Consider the following 16,259-nt stretch of genomic DNA (forward strand, 5'->3'; position numbering starts at 1 on the left):
AGCTCCAAGGAAATAACTTATGAACTTGTTTTCGACACCTTCGGGTGCGTTTCATGGTCGGAGACCTAAACGAAAGTTGTAGGAGACGTTCTAAACTTTAAGAATGTCAATTTCGTTTAGGGGTCGGACTATTTTAAGTAAGCGGTTTCGATAGCCGAAGTTGGCTAGAAACATAATTTTTGGTTAAGTTAATAATAGTTAGAATGTTATTAATTCTTGCTATTATTATATTTGCGTAGATCGGACAAGCGACTATCGAAAAGGTTTGAGGCAAACTGATCGAGATATCGTCATAATTATTTGAAGAATTTGGATATCAAGTGGTGAGTACACTTTAAATTACTCGTTAATATTCATAAAGCTACGTATTTTAATACGAAAAGCTATATGAATATTTATATATTTGAGATGTTTACTTTTAAAATGTATACGTATGTATGCTTTGAAAATGATGCTTTATCGTAATGTGTTATTTTGATAATAACATAAATGTTAAGGCACCGGGGATGGGTAAAGTAAAATGACATAAATCGAACCAAATACAAATAAGAAAAATATAGTACATGCCTATATGTACTATTATTCATATATTTATAAAGATACATTGTACATTCCTACACATACTTTTAATTATAATGAATACCCATACATGCGTGTGTTATAGATGTATGTTTGTAGATTGTAATGTGCATGTCATGGTCCATAAAGGATCAAGAAAACCCAACATAAATCATCGAAATGATAAATACATGAGATAAGAAAAAGTGAACTCTGACATATTCAATAATAAGAACTGAGATACAAGGTGGAACTCGGTAGAATTATCCCGGGACCTGTATCTCATCCATTCTCGATGATAATCCTCGGAACTCATACGTAATAAAAAGTAAGTACGATACATCGAGAATCAATACGAAACAAGATCGAGACACAATGTGAACAAACACTCCTATTAAATGTCAATAGAAATTATATGAATCGACAGTTAAGTTCAAAAGACCTGCATGGTGCAGAGTCCGAATGCAGACACGAAGGTAACTCGGTTGAACTATCTCGGGACCCGTGTCTAAGGAGTAACTCGGTTGAATTATCTCGGGACTCCTATCGATCGTTTGGGATTGAGAAATGGTACAAGTAACTCGGTTGAATTATCTCGGGACTGTACCATATGGTTATGGGTAACTCGGTTGAACTATCTCGGGACCCAACCATAAGGATCAAGTCACAAGAGACTTGCCAATGATTTAATTCGATTTAGAATCATGATGATATAACCTAAGATTTAAGATCCGATCGAAAACTATTACAACAAAACGAGAAAGAAAAATATCAATACCATAATAAGAAATAAAAGATGTCAGATACGTATAAACTATAAGTTTATGAAATAAACAAAGAGTTATGAAGGAAAGTAAATAGAGTATGCAATATGATTTCAAAAGAGTATTTTCTATATATAAAATGGGTTTTCAAATGTTTTAACCCTTTACGTGATATTGCGTGTAATTTGGTGAACTCACTCAGTTTTATACTGACCCTGTTGCTCCTCCCATTTTTCAGGGATGGTATGATATGATTTGAAGAGTTAAGCTTCCGAAGTTTTAATTCTCGGAAGTCATTTGTATAAGAAGAAAAAGAAGGTTTTCATTCTAGCAGTCCGCAGTAGTCTAGATATTTTAACTAGAATTTTGTATAACGCGTTTTTAACTCTGATATTATTTGTAAATGGGGTCACATGTATTTTAATATATGAAATATGTTTTGATTTGCAAAAATATTTACACAGGTTTTTAGGCTTGCTACGGGATTTGGAGCTACCACTCCCATTCCCTAGCGCCGGTCGCGGCTCATAAATTTGGGTCGTGACAAAGGTGGTATCAGAGCAATGGTTTAGTGTTCCTAGGCCATTGTTCTTTTGTGATTGGAGTATAGGAAAGAGTCAGTTACTTCCTAGGAACTACTGCGGATTATAGATATTTCTAGTCATGTCTTTTGAACGTTATCATCTTTTTCATCGATTTTTCAAATGTTTTACGAAGACGTCCCCTCCTATATGTGCTATTAGGAGTCGAGTTAGATGTGTGCGCGAGCACAATATATGTTTGTGTTTACTCGAGTAAGCAATACGCTTTCGAGTATCTATAGTCTGCGAAGAGTTATGTACTCTCGAGACTCATATGATGTATGAATATCGTTATGGACAGTGATTGAATTATAAATTGGTTGGATTGGATATTATACGAGTGATGTGATGTAATAAATAAGATATGTATGTTTGCAGCGCGATCACTCAGGAGAGTGATATGCTCACAGGTATGTAAGCCTGTGATAATTTATACGATACATGAAATTTATATATTGTAATCGATTGTTATGAATAGAAATAGTTTCTTATGATTCAATGATGCAAAGTTTGCTAAGTCTATGCTGAGCGAAATGCTCGCAAGACTTTAGAAAGGCGAGATAGTCGGATTTATAGGAAAGATAGATAAGGGAAAGAAGCTAAAAAGGGCTAGCACTATTAGTTTGTTGTCGGAACAAGGAAGTTCCAACTATGCAAGTTTCATACACTCGCTATGTGATATGAGATGCTCGAGTAGCTGTCAAGAGAGGACATACATATGTCTTCGATGTGGACAACAAGGTTACCACGTGAAAGAATACCCGCATCCCGAGTAGTACGATACCACGGGCAACACGAAACAACCTTTTTCCTAAAAGACAGAGTTGTCGCGACGACTTCTAGTTAGACACAACCAGATACATGATGTAATCGAGACAAACATCATGAAGTCCAAACACTAGAAGCTCGAAAGTGATCAGACCTTTTGAGCTAGCCTAGTGTAAACGCGAACGTGTAGGACGTGTCTTTTGAATGACGTCAGAATCAGGCGAATAGAGTTACATCTTTACATGTGTAAAGAATGTAAATAGTTGCGAACGATAGAAAGATAGTTAATAGATAGTGCAGAGTCGTATGTCGAGAGAAACTTACGTAAACCCCATTTTATGAAAGGAAAGGTATTTGATCGAAATAAAATGTTTTGAAAAGACATAATTGTGCCCGGACACGATTCATAATGACATTGCATTGACACGAATAGAATTACATCACTACATCCATATTGCATTCACTAGTAGGACATGCATCATATACATTGTGTGTCTGAAAAGAAAAGAGGAGTGTTATTGCAACTCTTGTGATGAGAGAAGTCATCACACCGGTGCACAATTATGACATGATTTGAGAAATGAAAGGTATCATGGTTTTAAGCGGATAAGTTTTTAAACGTAAGTAAGCTCAGACAGGGACTCTGTATATAGAGGCATAGGACAAGACTGATCATCTTGTTAGGCCTATATGAAAACATACGTATGTAACACGACAATTATATAGAACGACGAGTACTGTAATGCGAATCACAATGTATCGAGATTTGAATTGTAAATCTTTAAAGCAGACTCGTATGTTGAATACGAAGACGTCGACGCTACTTTACACGTTTGTAAAGTAATAGCGACCGCGCTTAAAGTAAGAGCGAGAGTATCTCGAGAATGGGGGAATCGAACATAGAAGTTAGTTACAAAAGAGACGTTAACCCACGTGCAAGAAGATATTATTGTAGTCGATCGAAGAAGAAGGGATTGATTCATAATGATTATGAATCAAGCAGTAATAAGATGGTTAGGATTGTTTGTATAAGAAATTACTCGATAAGTATATCGAGGTACTTTCATCTAAGGATAGTAATAGATAAAAGACTGTATAACCCTAACTGTAAAGTCAACAGTTAGTGAATGATTGATCATAGTATAGCAGTGAAAGTGTGGAAAGAAGAGAATGATAATTTATGAATAAGAATTGGATAAGTAGTATAAAAAGATTATGAAAATTCGAGGACGAATTTTTATAAGGGGGGAAGATTGTAATAACCTAAATTTTTGAGGTGTTACGTGTAGTGCCACGAGGCATAACCTTAAAGATTAAGAACGAGAATATCGGATTAGGGTTGGATAATAAGAACTTAGATCGAAGTGGGTCTATTGGAATTATCGTAGAATAATAATTTAAATGGAAAATTATTATGTGATAAATTGGATTTAATCGAGACAAAAAAAGGGAGGAATAAAACAAAATAAGTTGGAAAGCCAGAGCTAATAATATTCACGCCAAGGTTCGTGAAATATTATTAATAAATGATCGTCAAAGTTTCGTAAGTATACGAAATCGTTTTAGAAGAAAGTTTGACGATTAGTTAAGGATAAGGGTTAAAGTTGCACATTAGCCACTTTAAGGACTAAAGTGGACTTTTAACCACAAACTTCCGGAGAAAGTTGTATTTTACTCTATTTTCTCAAGATAAGAAAATAATATCGATAAAGTGGTTATCGATGGTCATTAAAATGAAGTATCGGACGAAAAAGTGAGAAAAGGTGCAAGTTAGCTCAAAATGGAAATTTGAGCAATTTTGGCCAAAATTGCCAAAATAAATTATCGGAATAAAATATGAGATAGGGAAATAATATTATTTATTTGGATATAAATAATACAAAGTTTATCGAGTTGGAATGATTAAGCGATTGACGAATTAAATTGGACGAAAGAAAAGTTACGAATTAAACAATGAGGAGGTGGCAATTTTAAGAGCTAAAGTTGATATTAGCCAATTACTTCCTAAGGAAGATCTTGACTTCCAACACTTATCAATTTCTCAAGCTTATTCATATCATCATTCATTTAAAAAAAAAAGACAAAGAGAGAAAGATGGAGAAGAGAGAAAGATGAAGGTTTGGAGCGGTTTTGGTAGAATCGAACTACGGAGCTCGTTTCTCGATCAAATTCGATGATTTTGGTGGCTATGGATTCGGGATTCAATCATCTACTCAGGGTAAACATCAATTCACGTTTTTATTGGTTAAATTTTGCACGAAATTGATAAGTATAGGGCTGTTTATTTCGGCAAAAAGTGAGAATTTGTGATTGATGTGTTTTAATGATTTTGGATGATGATAAGCTATGAATTGTATGTTTTCATGGTTAAGTGGTGATTAATTAAGGCTGAGATATTAGAGAAAGGTCATGGCCGAAAATTTTGAATTTGAAAGATTAAAATTGGATGAGAAATGGATGAGTAATTGAGGATGATTGTCGGTAATTAAGTGATAAATGGTGTGTTTAATGATCCTTAAGGATTATAATTTTAGATTTAGTGTTTAATGGTTAAATTATAGATGAACTAAGGCTGTTATGTTGTGAATATTGTGGCTGGAAATTTTGAAATGTTGAATGATGAACAATTGATAACAAATGGCTTAGGTTCTATGGTTTAAGAGTGAATGTTGATTCAATGATGAAATTGGATTGTGAGTTTCATGAATAGATTGTGGCTGATTTAAAGTTGAAATAATTGATGGAAACATTATGAATGCTGATTAGGGTTCCTGGAGATAAGAGTGTTTGAAATGGGCCATAATTAAATTACGAGATAAGTGTCCGCAAACAAGTAGGACGTTTGCAGAAAATGTCTTGCAAAACAGCGATATTGCAAAGACAATATCTCGGGCTGTATAGGTCCAAATCAAGTTCCGTTTGTTGGAAACTTTAGGATCTTAACTATAATTGTCTAAGTTTGAGTTTTTGTTGAATCGAACTCTAGGATGTTCATTTCGGACAGAACATTTTGTTGTGCAGTCTGCCCTGCACTTGTAAACAGCTCCAAGGAAATAACTTATGAACTTGTTTTCGACACCTTCGGGTGCGTTTCATGGTCGGAGACCTAAACTAAAGTTGTAGGCGACGTTCTAAACTTTAAGAATGTCAATTTCGTTTAGGGGTCGGACTATTTTAAGTAAGCGGTTTCGATAGCCGAAGTTGGCTAGAAACATAATTTTTGGTTAAGTTAATAATAGTTAGAATGTTATTAATTCTTGCTATTATTATATTTGCGTAGATCGGACAAGCGACTATCGAAAAGGTTTGAGGCAAACTGATCGAGATATCGTCATAATTATTTGAAGAATTTGGATAGCAAGTGGTGAGTACACTTTAAATTACTCGTTAATATTCATAAAGCTACGTATTTTAATACGAAAAGCTATATGAATATTTATATATTTGAGATGTTTACTTTTAAAATGTATACGTATGTATGCTTTGAAAATGATGCTTTATCGTAATGTGTTATTTTGATAATAACATAAATGTTAAGGCACCGGGGATGGGTAAAGTAAAATGACATAAATCGAACCAAATACAAATAAGAAAAATATAGTACATGCCTATATGTACTATTATTCATATATTTATAAAGATACATTGTACATTCCTACACATACTTTTAATTATAATGAATACCCATACGTGCGTGTGTTATAGATGTATGTTTGTAGATTGTAATGTGCATGTCATGGTCCATAAAGGATCAAGAAAACCCAACATAAATCATCGAAATGATAAATACATGAGATAAGAAAAAGTGAACTCTGACATATTCAATAATAAGAACTGAGATACAAGGTGGAACTCGGTAGAATTATCTCGGGACCTGTATCTCATCCATTCTCGATGATAATCCTCGGAACTCATACGTAATAAAAAGTAAGTACGATACATCGAGAATCAATACGAAACAAGATCGAGACACAATGTGAACAAACACTCCTATTAAATGTCAATAGAAATTATATGAATCGACAGTTAAGTTCAAAAGACCTGCATGGTGCAGAGTCCGAATGCAGACACGAAGGTAACTCGGTTGAACTATCTCGGGACCCGTGTCTAAGGAGTAACTCGGTTGAATTATCTCGGGACTCCTATCGATCGTTTGGGATTGAGAAATGGTACAAGTAACTCGGTTGAATTATCTCGGGACTGTACCATATGGTTATGGGTAACTCGGTTGAACTATCTCGGGACCCAACCATAAGGATCAAGTCACAAGAGACTTGCCAATGATTTAATTCGATTTAGAATCATGATGATATAACCTAAGATTTAAGATTGAAAACTATTACAACAAAACGAGAAAGAAAAATATCAATACCATAATAAAAAATCAAAGATGTCAGATACGTATAAACTATAAGTTTATGAAATAAACAAAGAGTTATGAAGGAAAGTAAATAGAGTATGCAATATGATTTCAAAAGAGTATTTTCTATATATAAAATGGGTTTTCAAATGTTTTAACCCTTTATGTGATATTGCATGTAATTTGGTGAACTCACTCAGTTTTATACTGACCCCGTTGCTCCTCCCATTTTTCAGGGATGGTATGATATGATTTGAAGAGTTAAGCTTCCGAAGTTTTAATTCTCGGAAGTCATTTGTATAAGAAGAAAAAGAAGGTTTTCATTCTAGCAGTCCGCAGTAGTCTAGATATTTTAACTAGAATTTTGTATAACGCGTTTTTAACTCTGATATTATTTGTAAATGGGGTCACATGTATTTTAATATATGAAATATGTTTTGATTTGCAAAAAAATTTACACAGGTTTTTAGGCTTGCTACGGGATTTGGAGCTACCACTCCCATTCCCTAGCGCCGGTCGCGGCTCATAAATTTGGGTCGTGACAATTAAACACCCTAACTACATGTTTCTAAGCCAATTTCATTGCAAGCATGACAATCATGGCAATTTAAACTATAAGTATGAGTTATAAGCATCAGAATCAAACATTTTTGATTTATAATGATTAAAACATACAAAAACAGCCTATGGACATATTTCTAAGTCAATTTCAAGGCAATCATGTCAAAAGCTTAAAAACACATCAGTTATGGCAAGAATACAGTTTATGGAAATTTCATGGCAAAACAACCTAAACATGCAGTCTAATATATGGAATTTAGCAATTCTAGATTAAATATGGAAAAAAGTGATGGAAAGAATAGAGTTTTACTATTCGCTGCCCCATTTTACTTAACACCGCCCCTGCAAAAGACATTTTCGCCCTTTTAGCAAAACCAAAACTAAAAATTTCTCTCGACTCATTCGAACAAATACGTAAAAAGTTGATTAAAATGTCAGATAATAATTATCAACGTTCGAAAATAAAATTTTCCGGCTTTTCCGAAAAAAAAACATTTTTTTATTTTATTTTTTAAATTTTTCCGGGGATGTTCCGGAGGGACATTCCTCCACAAGGAGGGACGTCCCCGAGGGACGTTCCTCCTTGTGGAGGGACTTCCCATATGGGAAGTCCCTCCATAAGGAGGGACGTTGAAGTCCCTCCAAGAGGGACGTCCAAAGTCCCTCCATATGAGAGGACGTTGAAGTTCAACGTTCCATATAGGAAGTCCCTCCATAAGGAAGGACATTGGAAGAGTGACTTCAACGTCCCTCCATGAAAAGAGACGTCCCTTTTTGTAGAGGGATGTCCCTCCGGGACGTTCCCGGAAAAATTTAAAAAATAAAAAATAAAATGTTTTTTTTTTCCGGAAAAACCGGAAAAATTTATTTCCGAACGTCGATAATTATTATCCGACGAATTGTAAACGTAATTATTTATGTTGTGTAGGTGCATTTAGAAAATTTGGACGGTGACGAAATTGATTTTAGCGATCGGTCTTTTTTAGTCATAGATTCTGATTCAGCCGTACAAAAAATATTAAGTCATACTACTAATATTCAGTAAATATTAAATCGATTAAGTTTCTAAAATAACTAAAATTACAAAAAGAAAAATTAATTCTATATTTTTTTAACAAAAAAACGCGGCTGGACGTTTTCAGTCGCAGTCGAAAATAGTCCCTTGTAGGTGTACAGTCACGTAGAATATGATTTTAGTTTGAATGGATTGAGAGGTTTTAATTTTGTATAGAAATAGGAAAAAGGGCAAAAGGATAAAGTGTGGGGGCGGTAGGTAGTAAAAAGGGGCGGTACTTAGTAATTCAGAAAGAATATTCGGGTCCTCAGAATTGTCGCTTTGAGTCCTTGACTCGTTTTCTGGCGACCCGAATGTGAAATCCAGCTTACGATCGATGTGCAGTAGTGCGTTCTTGACTGATTAAAGAATTTATAGCTTGTTTGATCGACTGGTGTGTGTGTTTGGTGGTTCGGCTATGGTAGGTGTTTTTAAGGGTTTGTGTGCTTTTCTGGTATGATCAATTTGCCGACCTTTAACTAGACTGTGTTAGTGACCTATTTATAGAGGTTAAAGGTAGCTTAGGGTTAGTTAGAGTCTAAGTTAGATTAGGTTTGTGCTAGTTAGGTGTTAGATGTGAGTTAGAAATGTGAAAGCGTGTTAAGTGATTAGTTTTGAAGTCTAATTAGAGTTAGGAGTAGTTTTGACATCTATCTTAAGTATTTATTTAATTAAATTCGTATTCATTTGTACATACTAAGCAAAAGGGGGTTAAAGGTTTATTTTGGTGCCCGAAAGTGTTAAAAATGACTTCTGCAACCCTATGAGTTTGCGAATGGTCAACTTAGTCTGTCAAACTTGCTAATTGGTGTAATACCCCGTATTATTTGTTAGTATTTATTTTCGCGCGTGTCCAATTTTAATTAATTAGGACCTCGAAAATAGTTAATAAATTCACAAGATGAATTTATAAATGTGAAAATGTGATTTGGAGTGTGTTTTGCCTTAAGTTGGACTTTTGGAAATTTTATGTGTTAAATGTGAATTTTGCGATTTTACGCTAAAAACCGTCAAAATAATTATTTTAATTATTTTTAAAGGCCCAAAAATATTTTAATTCAGCCCATATGTTATGATTTAATGTTTTTGAATATTTGAGAAACTTAAGTTTATTTTCCCAATAGAGTTCGATTTAATTACAAGAATGCCGTAATGGCAAACTTGTAAATAAATGAAACATGAAATAATATCTAGATATTTCTCTAGACAAACTTGATGCCCAAGTTTCTTAATCTTCTTCTTCATTATGCTAGACATATTCATCACCATTTGAGATAGCCATTGTCAAGCTCTCAACTAAAGCACAACCTCCATTTCTTTTCATTTTCTCATAAAAATTTCTTAACAAAAAACGTATCAATTTTCCCGTAGATTACTAATCTATAATTGCATGTAGGATCAAGGTATACCTTCAACCTCAAATTTTAATTTTAATTTACTGATGTTATTTGGGTTTTAAATACATGCTTAGGTTGTTAAAAATTGTGGTTTGATGCTTAAATAATCGGTTTTAATTATTGTTTTGATGGGTTTCGGTTTTAATTGGTTTTATTATGTGAAATTAAATTATTATTTTTAATTTCTGGGCTGATCTAATTAATTAGACTAATGTATGCTTTAAAGTATGATTTTTGTAGATTAAAAATGTTAAACATTTCGGGTATTAATTTAATGGTTTGGAGTTCGATTTTTAATAGTTTTAAAGGCTTAAATATCGCTTAAAAGGGTAAATAAATGGATTTTAAATTTCTGGAAATAAGTTTGTTCATGGTTGATCTAAATGTTGGGTTGATTATGAATAAATGTTTAATGGTGAATTTTTAATGGTTTGTTAATCGGATTTAATTTTTATAATAGTTTAATCGGTAAAAAATGTTTTAAAAGGGTATTTTTGTCATTTTAATTTCTGGACAGAAATTATTCATGAAAATGTATGAAATATATATGTTGATTATTTATGGAATTTAATTGATTTAGTTGAGGTGTTTTGACAGATTAATAATCGGTTTTGATTATTAATTGTTTATACGGTTTTAAATTGTTAAAATTATGAAAAATAATTTATTTTAATTTTGGGGCTGCTGTTTTAATATGATAATTAAAATAAATATGTATTGGTAGATTTTTGGGTGATTAAAATTGTGTAAAAATGATTTTTGAATGTTTTAACGGTTTTTAAAGCTCATCGGAGCTTGACCGGAATTTGGTGACCGGAGTGATCAAAACATAAATGGGATTCTGAGTTTGAGAGTTGATGATTTGTTGAATTTGGTTGGGTTTGGACTTGATTGTCAAAATTTAAAGTTTAGGAGTTAAAGTGTAATTTTCATAAAAATAAAGGACCAATCAGTAATTTAACCATATTTCCAGATTATTGATGTATATAATATGATGTGAAATGATTTTTAGAATTATAAATGATTTTAATGATTTTTGGAAGATTTAAATGTTTTTGCTGAAAATAAGAGGTGGGGTTAAATTATATCTTTCCAAATTTGAAAGATTACATGGTATGTTAGCCAAAGTTTCCAGATTATATTTGTTAATAATCTGAGGTAAAATGATTTTGGGTATTTTAAGTAATTTTGTCGATTTTAAAATCGATTGATTTACAAAAGGACCTAAACGGTCAATTTTGAAAAGTTTGAAGGTATTTTGGTATTTTAACCAAAAGTGGAATGTAAGCTAATGCGGGGCTGTTTTAATAAATTTAAATAAATAACCTTGAAGTGGAAACTTTAAATGAATAAAAATATGGACTTATTAAATAAGAAATTATTTGGGGGTTAGAATTAATTAATTAAATTTAATTAAGATGGTATAGAGTTAATTCTAGAGTTAGGATTTTATTAATTAAGAGAATTAATATTTTGATCCTAACTAAATTCGACAAGTTGTCGAGCTACTGGGTCGGAGGACCAAGGGAATTAACGGAGTTTATCTTAAGGAGCATTGACGGAGTAATACCGTAGTTAAACGGTTTCTGTGAGTACATGTTTTTACATTTCGGTATTCGTAAAGTCTCATATTTTATCATACCGTGTGATATATGTGTTGCGGTGTTATATGTTTACATGCCTTGTATGGATGTATGTTTTATGTATATACTATATGTATATATTATTTTGATATAGAAAGGTACACACGTAGTTTTGAAAATTATTATGCAATTGCTTATGCTTGAATGTGTGTTACATCGGTTGGCTTCGCTATCGATGTCAGGATTGTGTGTGTGTTACATTGGTTGGCTTCGCTATCGATGTCAGGATTGTGTGTGTGTGTGTTACATCGGTTGGCTTCGCTATCGATGTCAGGATTGTGTGTGTGTGTGTGTGTTACATCAATTGGCTTCGCTATCGATGTCAGTTTATGTGTGTGTGTTACATTGGTTGGCTTCGCTATCGATGTCAGGATTGTGTGTGTGTGTGTTACATCGGTTGGCTTCGCTATCGATGTCAGGATTGTGTATGTGTGTTACATCGGTTGGCTTCGCTATCGATGTCAGGATTGTGTGTGTGTGTTATATCGGTTGGCTTCGCTATCGATGTCAGTTTATGTGTGTGTGTTACATCGGTTGGCTTTGCTATCGATGTCAGTTTATGTGTGTGTTACATCGGTTGGCTGTGCTATTGATGTCAGGCGATTAGGAAAGATCGGTTGGCTGTGCTATCGGTCTCAGGCGATTAGGAAAGATCGGTTGGCTGTGCTATCGGTCTCAGGCGATTAGGAAAGATCGGTTGGCTGTGCTATCGGTCTCAGGCGATTAGGAAAGATCGGTTGGCTGTGCTATCGGTCTCAGGCGATTAGGAAAGATCGGTTGGCTGTGCTATCGGTCTCAGGCGATTAGGAAAGATCGGTTGGCTGTGCTATCGGTCTCAGGCGATTAGGAAAGATCGGTTGGCTGTGCTATCGGTCTCAGGCGATTAGGAAAGATCGGTTGGCTGTGCTATCGGTCTCAGGCGACTAGGAAAGATCGGTTGGCTGTGCTATCGGTCTCAGGCGACTAGGAAAGATCGGTTGGCTGTGCTATCGGTCTCAGGAGAATATGGTTGATCGGTTGGCTGTGCTATCGGTCCCATAATATTGTGTGTGTGTGTGTGTGTGTGTGTATATTAGATCGGTTGGTTATGCTATCGGTCTCAGGTGAATATGGTTGATCGGTTGGCTGTGCTATCGGTCCCATAATATTGTGTGTGTGTGTGTGTTAGATCGGTTGGTTGTGCTATCGGTCTCAGGTGAATATGATTGATCGGTTGACTGTGCTATCGATCCTATCGTAATATGCGTGTATATTTCATCTGTTAGTTTTTCCATCAATGATAGATGGATGGAATTGAGAAATGTGTTTTTGATTTAAAAGTCAAGGTGAATGGTTGACTTTTATTGATATGGAATGACTTGTCAAAATATGTTATGTGTAAGCTCAGGCTTCAATTGTTTTTAAGACGTTTTCAAAGGATTTCAAAATTACATAAAGTTATTTTAAATATAAAACGGTTTTTAACTTTATGAAATATTTATTGTAGCGGAATGAACTCACCAGTATATCTGACCCACGTTGTGGAATTATTTTTCAGGAAAGCTGGTCCGATTTTGAAGAAGGTTTCCCAACGTTTATTTCTCGGAAGTCTACTTTGATAAAAGACTGTAAAAAAGGTTTTAAGTTCTAGTTGTCCGCAGTAGATTAGTATAGTCTTATTGTATTCAAAGGTTTTAAAGCGCATTTAAACTCTAATGTTTTATCACATCAGTTATTTAATAAATGTGTCATACGTTTCTTTTTAAAAGCGAAAAATTTATAGTGTTTTTCAGGCTTGCTACGGGTTTCGGAGCAACCACTCCCATTCCCTAGCGCCGGTCTCGACTCGAGATTTCGGGTCGTGACAATTGGTCCATAAACTTCTAAAATATTGCAATTAGTCCAATTTCTCAGACTTAGATCACAATCTCTTTAAATTTTTATATGCTATTTGTGAGTAATTATGTTTCAATCTTTCAAGTTGGCAAATGCGCATTGATCTAACCAGCTTGAATCCAAACAAGCGGATTGCAAGCTCGTCACCCTGAGGATTTCTCTGAAAATCATCATTGTACGCTTCAGTCTCCTATCACTTTTTACCAATTCGGAAAATAAGTGTCTATAATATGCAATATTTTAAAATTTGAAATTAAATTTAATCTCTTAAAAAATTTGTTCTCGCTTTGCTAAAAATTAATTTGGACGGCTTCAAATATGGCTTTACAATTAAAATTCAAATATAATATCTTATAATTAAACTGTACAGAAAATAATATAGTTGATGTAAGTGTGCATTAAAGAAAAGTTCAAGAATGTGTTAGTTAATCTTTTCTTTTGCAATAAAAGCAAGCCACCTTGCTCATTACTTTGACGGGGTTATCTCTAGCTACTTCTCTCTTTAGATAAAGAAAGAAAAGGACTTGTAATGAATAAATTAAACAAATTAATTGGATATGAAAAAAAGTTAAATATTCAATTTCTTAAGAATTTGGTAGACAATGACAAGTGGGATAGAGATTAGTGATAAAGGTAGAATAGTCTGTCATCCGAGTTGTAATATAGTTGATAATGTTATCAAATTTATATCATTTTAAATAAAGTTTTTTTTACAATAAAGAATATTTTTTCTTAAATAAGAAACATTAAAAGTTAAAACTTAATTTTTTTAATTTTAATTTAATAGACTCTTTATTTTTTAATTTTTATATTATTTTAATTAAATAATTTAATTAATTTTTGGTTTATTTTTTAGATTAAAAAAATTATACAATTTTTTTAAAATAACTTATTAACATGAAAATATAAATATAATTAATAATAATATATATAATCGAAAGTAAAAAATTTGGCTTTTACATAAACAAGTTCTCTTTCTCCCTCCTTCTATAAAGCTTGGACTTTTATTCTATTGTTAAAGTTATTAAATTAAATAGTTTGACTCATTTAAAAATTCACTGAAAATTCTTTTAATATGATTTTTTAAAATAGTTTATCGTGATAAAATTTTAATATGATTTTTTAAAATAGTTTATCGTGATAATATTTTATATAAAATTTTAAATTAAATAGTTTGACTCGTTTTACATCGGGCCTGCCCTGTTACATTACAGAATATGAAACTACATTGAATTATCTACGTCTGGGTTCAAATTAGGCCTGATTTGGAGTCCGGATGGGCCCCGATATACGTTTTGAAGTTCGGATAGAAGTTTGGAAGATCTAGGAAACGAATATGGAATCTGGCAAAGGAGGAGCACGGCGCCGGTTCATTGTGCCGGCGCCGGCAGGTTAAGGGGGCGCCGCCACCGGTTTTTTGTGGTGGCGCCGCCGGTTGCAGCGGCATTGACGGCAGTTCATCGGCAGCAGTTCTGAGATTTTATTTTGCTTCGTTCTCACTCGTTTCAAGTCCATTTCTCATGCAAAAATAGTCAAAACCACATAAAATCGAACAAGGAATCCAAAAACTGCAATTTCAGAGTGTTTATAGCTCATCTAGGCAAAAAATAATTTCGGGACAGCAATTATTTTAAGGTTTCTTTAACTCAAAATTAGCTAAAATACACCTAGAAACATACATTTTTAGGTGTCTAATTGATTGTTTTCTGGTTTTGAATATTAAAACAGCTAATTATAGTAATTAACATGTTTTTTCATCGAATTTTATGGTGATTATTGAAAGCATCGAATTGGTTATTTATAGCTATTTTAATTGCAAAATTAGCAAATAATCAAAACATGCAACCTAAGCACAATTACAACAATTACAACAATTATGACAATCATATATGCAAATTTATGGCAAAATCAAAGGAATAATATTGAGGGTCCTCAAAAATTCCGTTATGAGTCCTTGACTCGTTTGCTGGCAAAGTGGATGCGGAATCCAGCTTCCAGTCTGTGCAGGACTTGTGTTCTTAGAGAATCAAAGCGTTCTAGATGTTTTTCTGGACTTGAAATTGTGTGTATGTCTGTGTATGGCCGAATTTTAAGGTCTATTTTTAGGGTTTGTGTGCCACCTTTTGCCAGACTGGCTTAAGGCTGTATTTATAGAGTCTAATTAGGTCTAGGGTTAGTTTATGTGTATTTACGGGTTCGTCCTGATTAGAGTTTGGTTAAGGGTTTAAGAAGTGTTAAGTGATAAGTTTAGATGTATTTAGGATTAGGTTTTAATTAATTAATTAAGATTTTAATTCTAATTTTCGGATTTTCGGATTTTGACTTACTAGCTAAGTAAAAAGGTGCTAAAACTCTATTTTGGTGCCTAAAAGTGTCAAAAAGGCTACTTAAGTCCTATGGATTTGGTCATGGTCAATTTCAGTCCGTAAAACTTGCAAATTGGCCCATAAACTTCTAAGATGTGACAATTAGTTCAATTTCTAGACTTAAATTACAATCTTTTTGAAATTTTATGGCTATTTATGTCTAATTGCGTTTTAATCCTTCAAGTATGCAGTTGTGCACAGATTACGCCTGCTTAGATTCCAGCAAGCAAATCGAAAGCTCGTCAACTGAACAGATTTCTCTAGAAATCATCAGTAGACGCTTCAGTTCCTTATCATTTTTTACCTGTCCGAAAAATATGTGTCTACACTAA

General features: G+C 33.5%; 1 long non-coding RNA gene across 1 annotated transcript; it reads left to right on the forward strand.

The window, feature by feature from the left end:
• The first annotated feature begins 5,675 nt into the window (after positions 1 to 5,675).
• On the forward strand, positions 5,676 to 7,472 carry LOC126667164 (uncharacterized). The gene is made up of 2 exons (XR_007638100.2): positions 5,676 to 6,035; positions 7,268 to 7,472. It is a non-coding gene; the product is annotated as an uncharacterized LOC126667164 (long non-coding RNA).
• Positions 7,473 to 16,259: the final 8,787 nt, after the last annotated feature.

The sequence above is a fragment of the Mercurialis annua genome, linkage group LG2 (genome assembly GCF_937616625.2).
Source record: "Mercurialis annua linkage group LG2, ddMerAnnu1.2, whole genome shotgun sequence".
Taxonomy (NCBI): domain Eukaryota; kingdom Viridiplantae; phylum Streptophyta; class Magnoliopsida; order Malpighiales; family Euphorbiaceae; genus Mercurialis; species Mercurialis annua.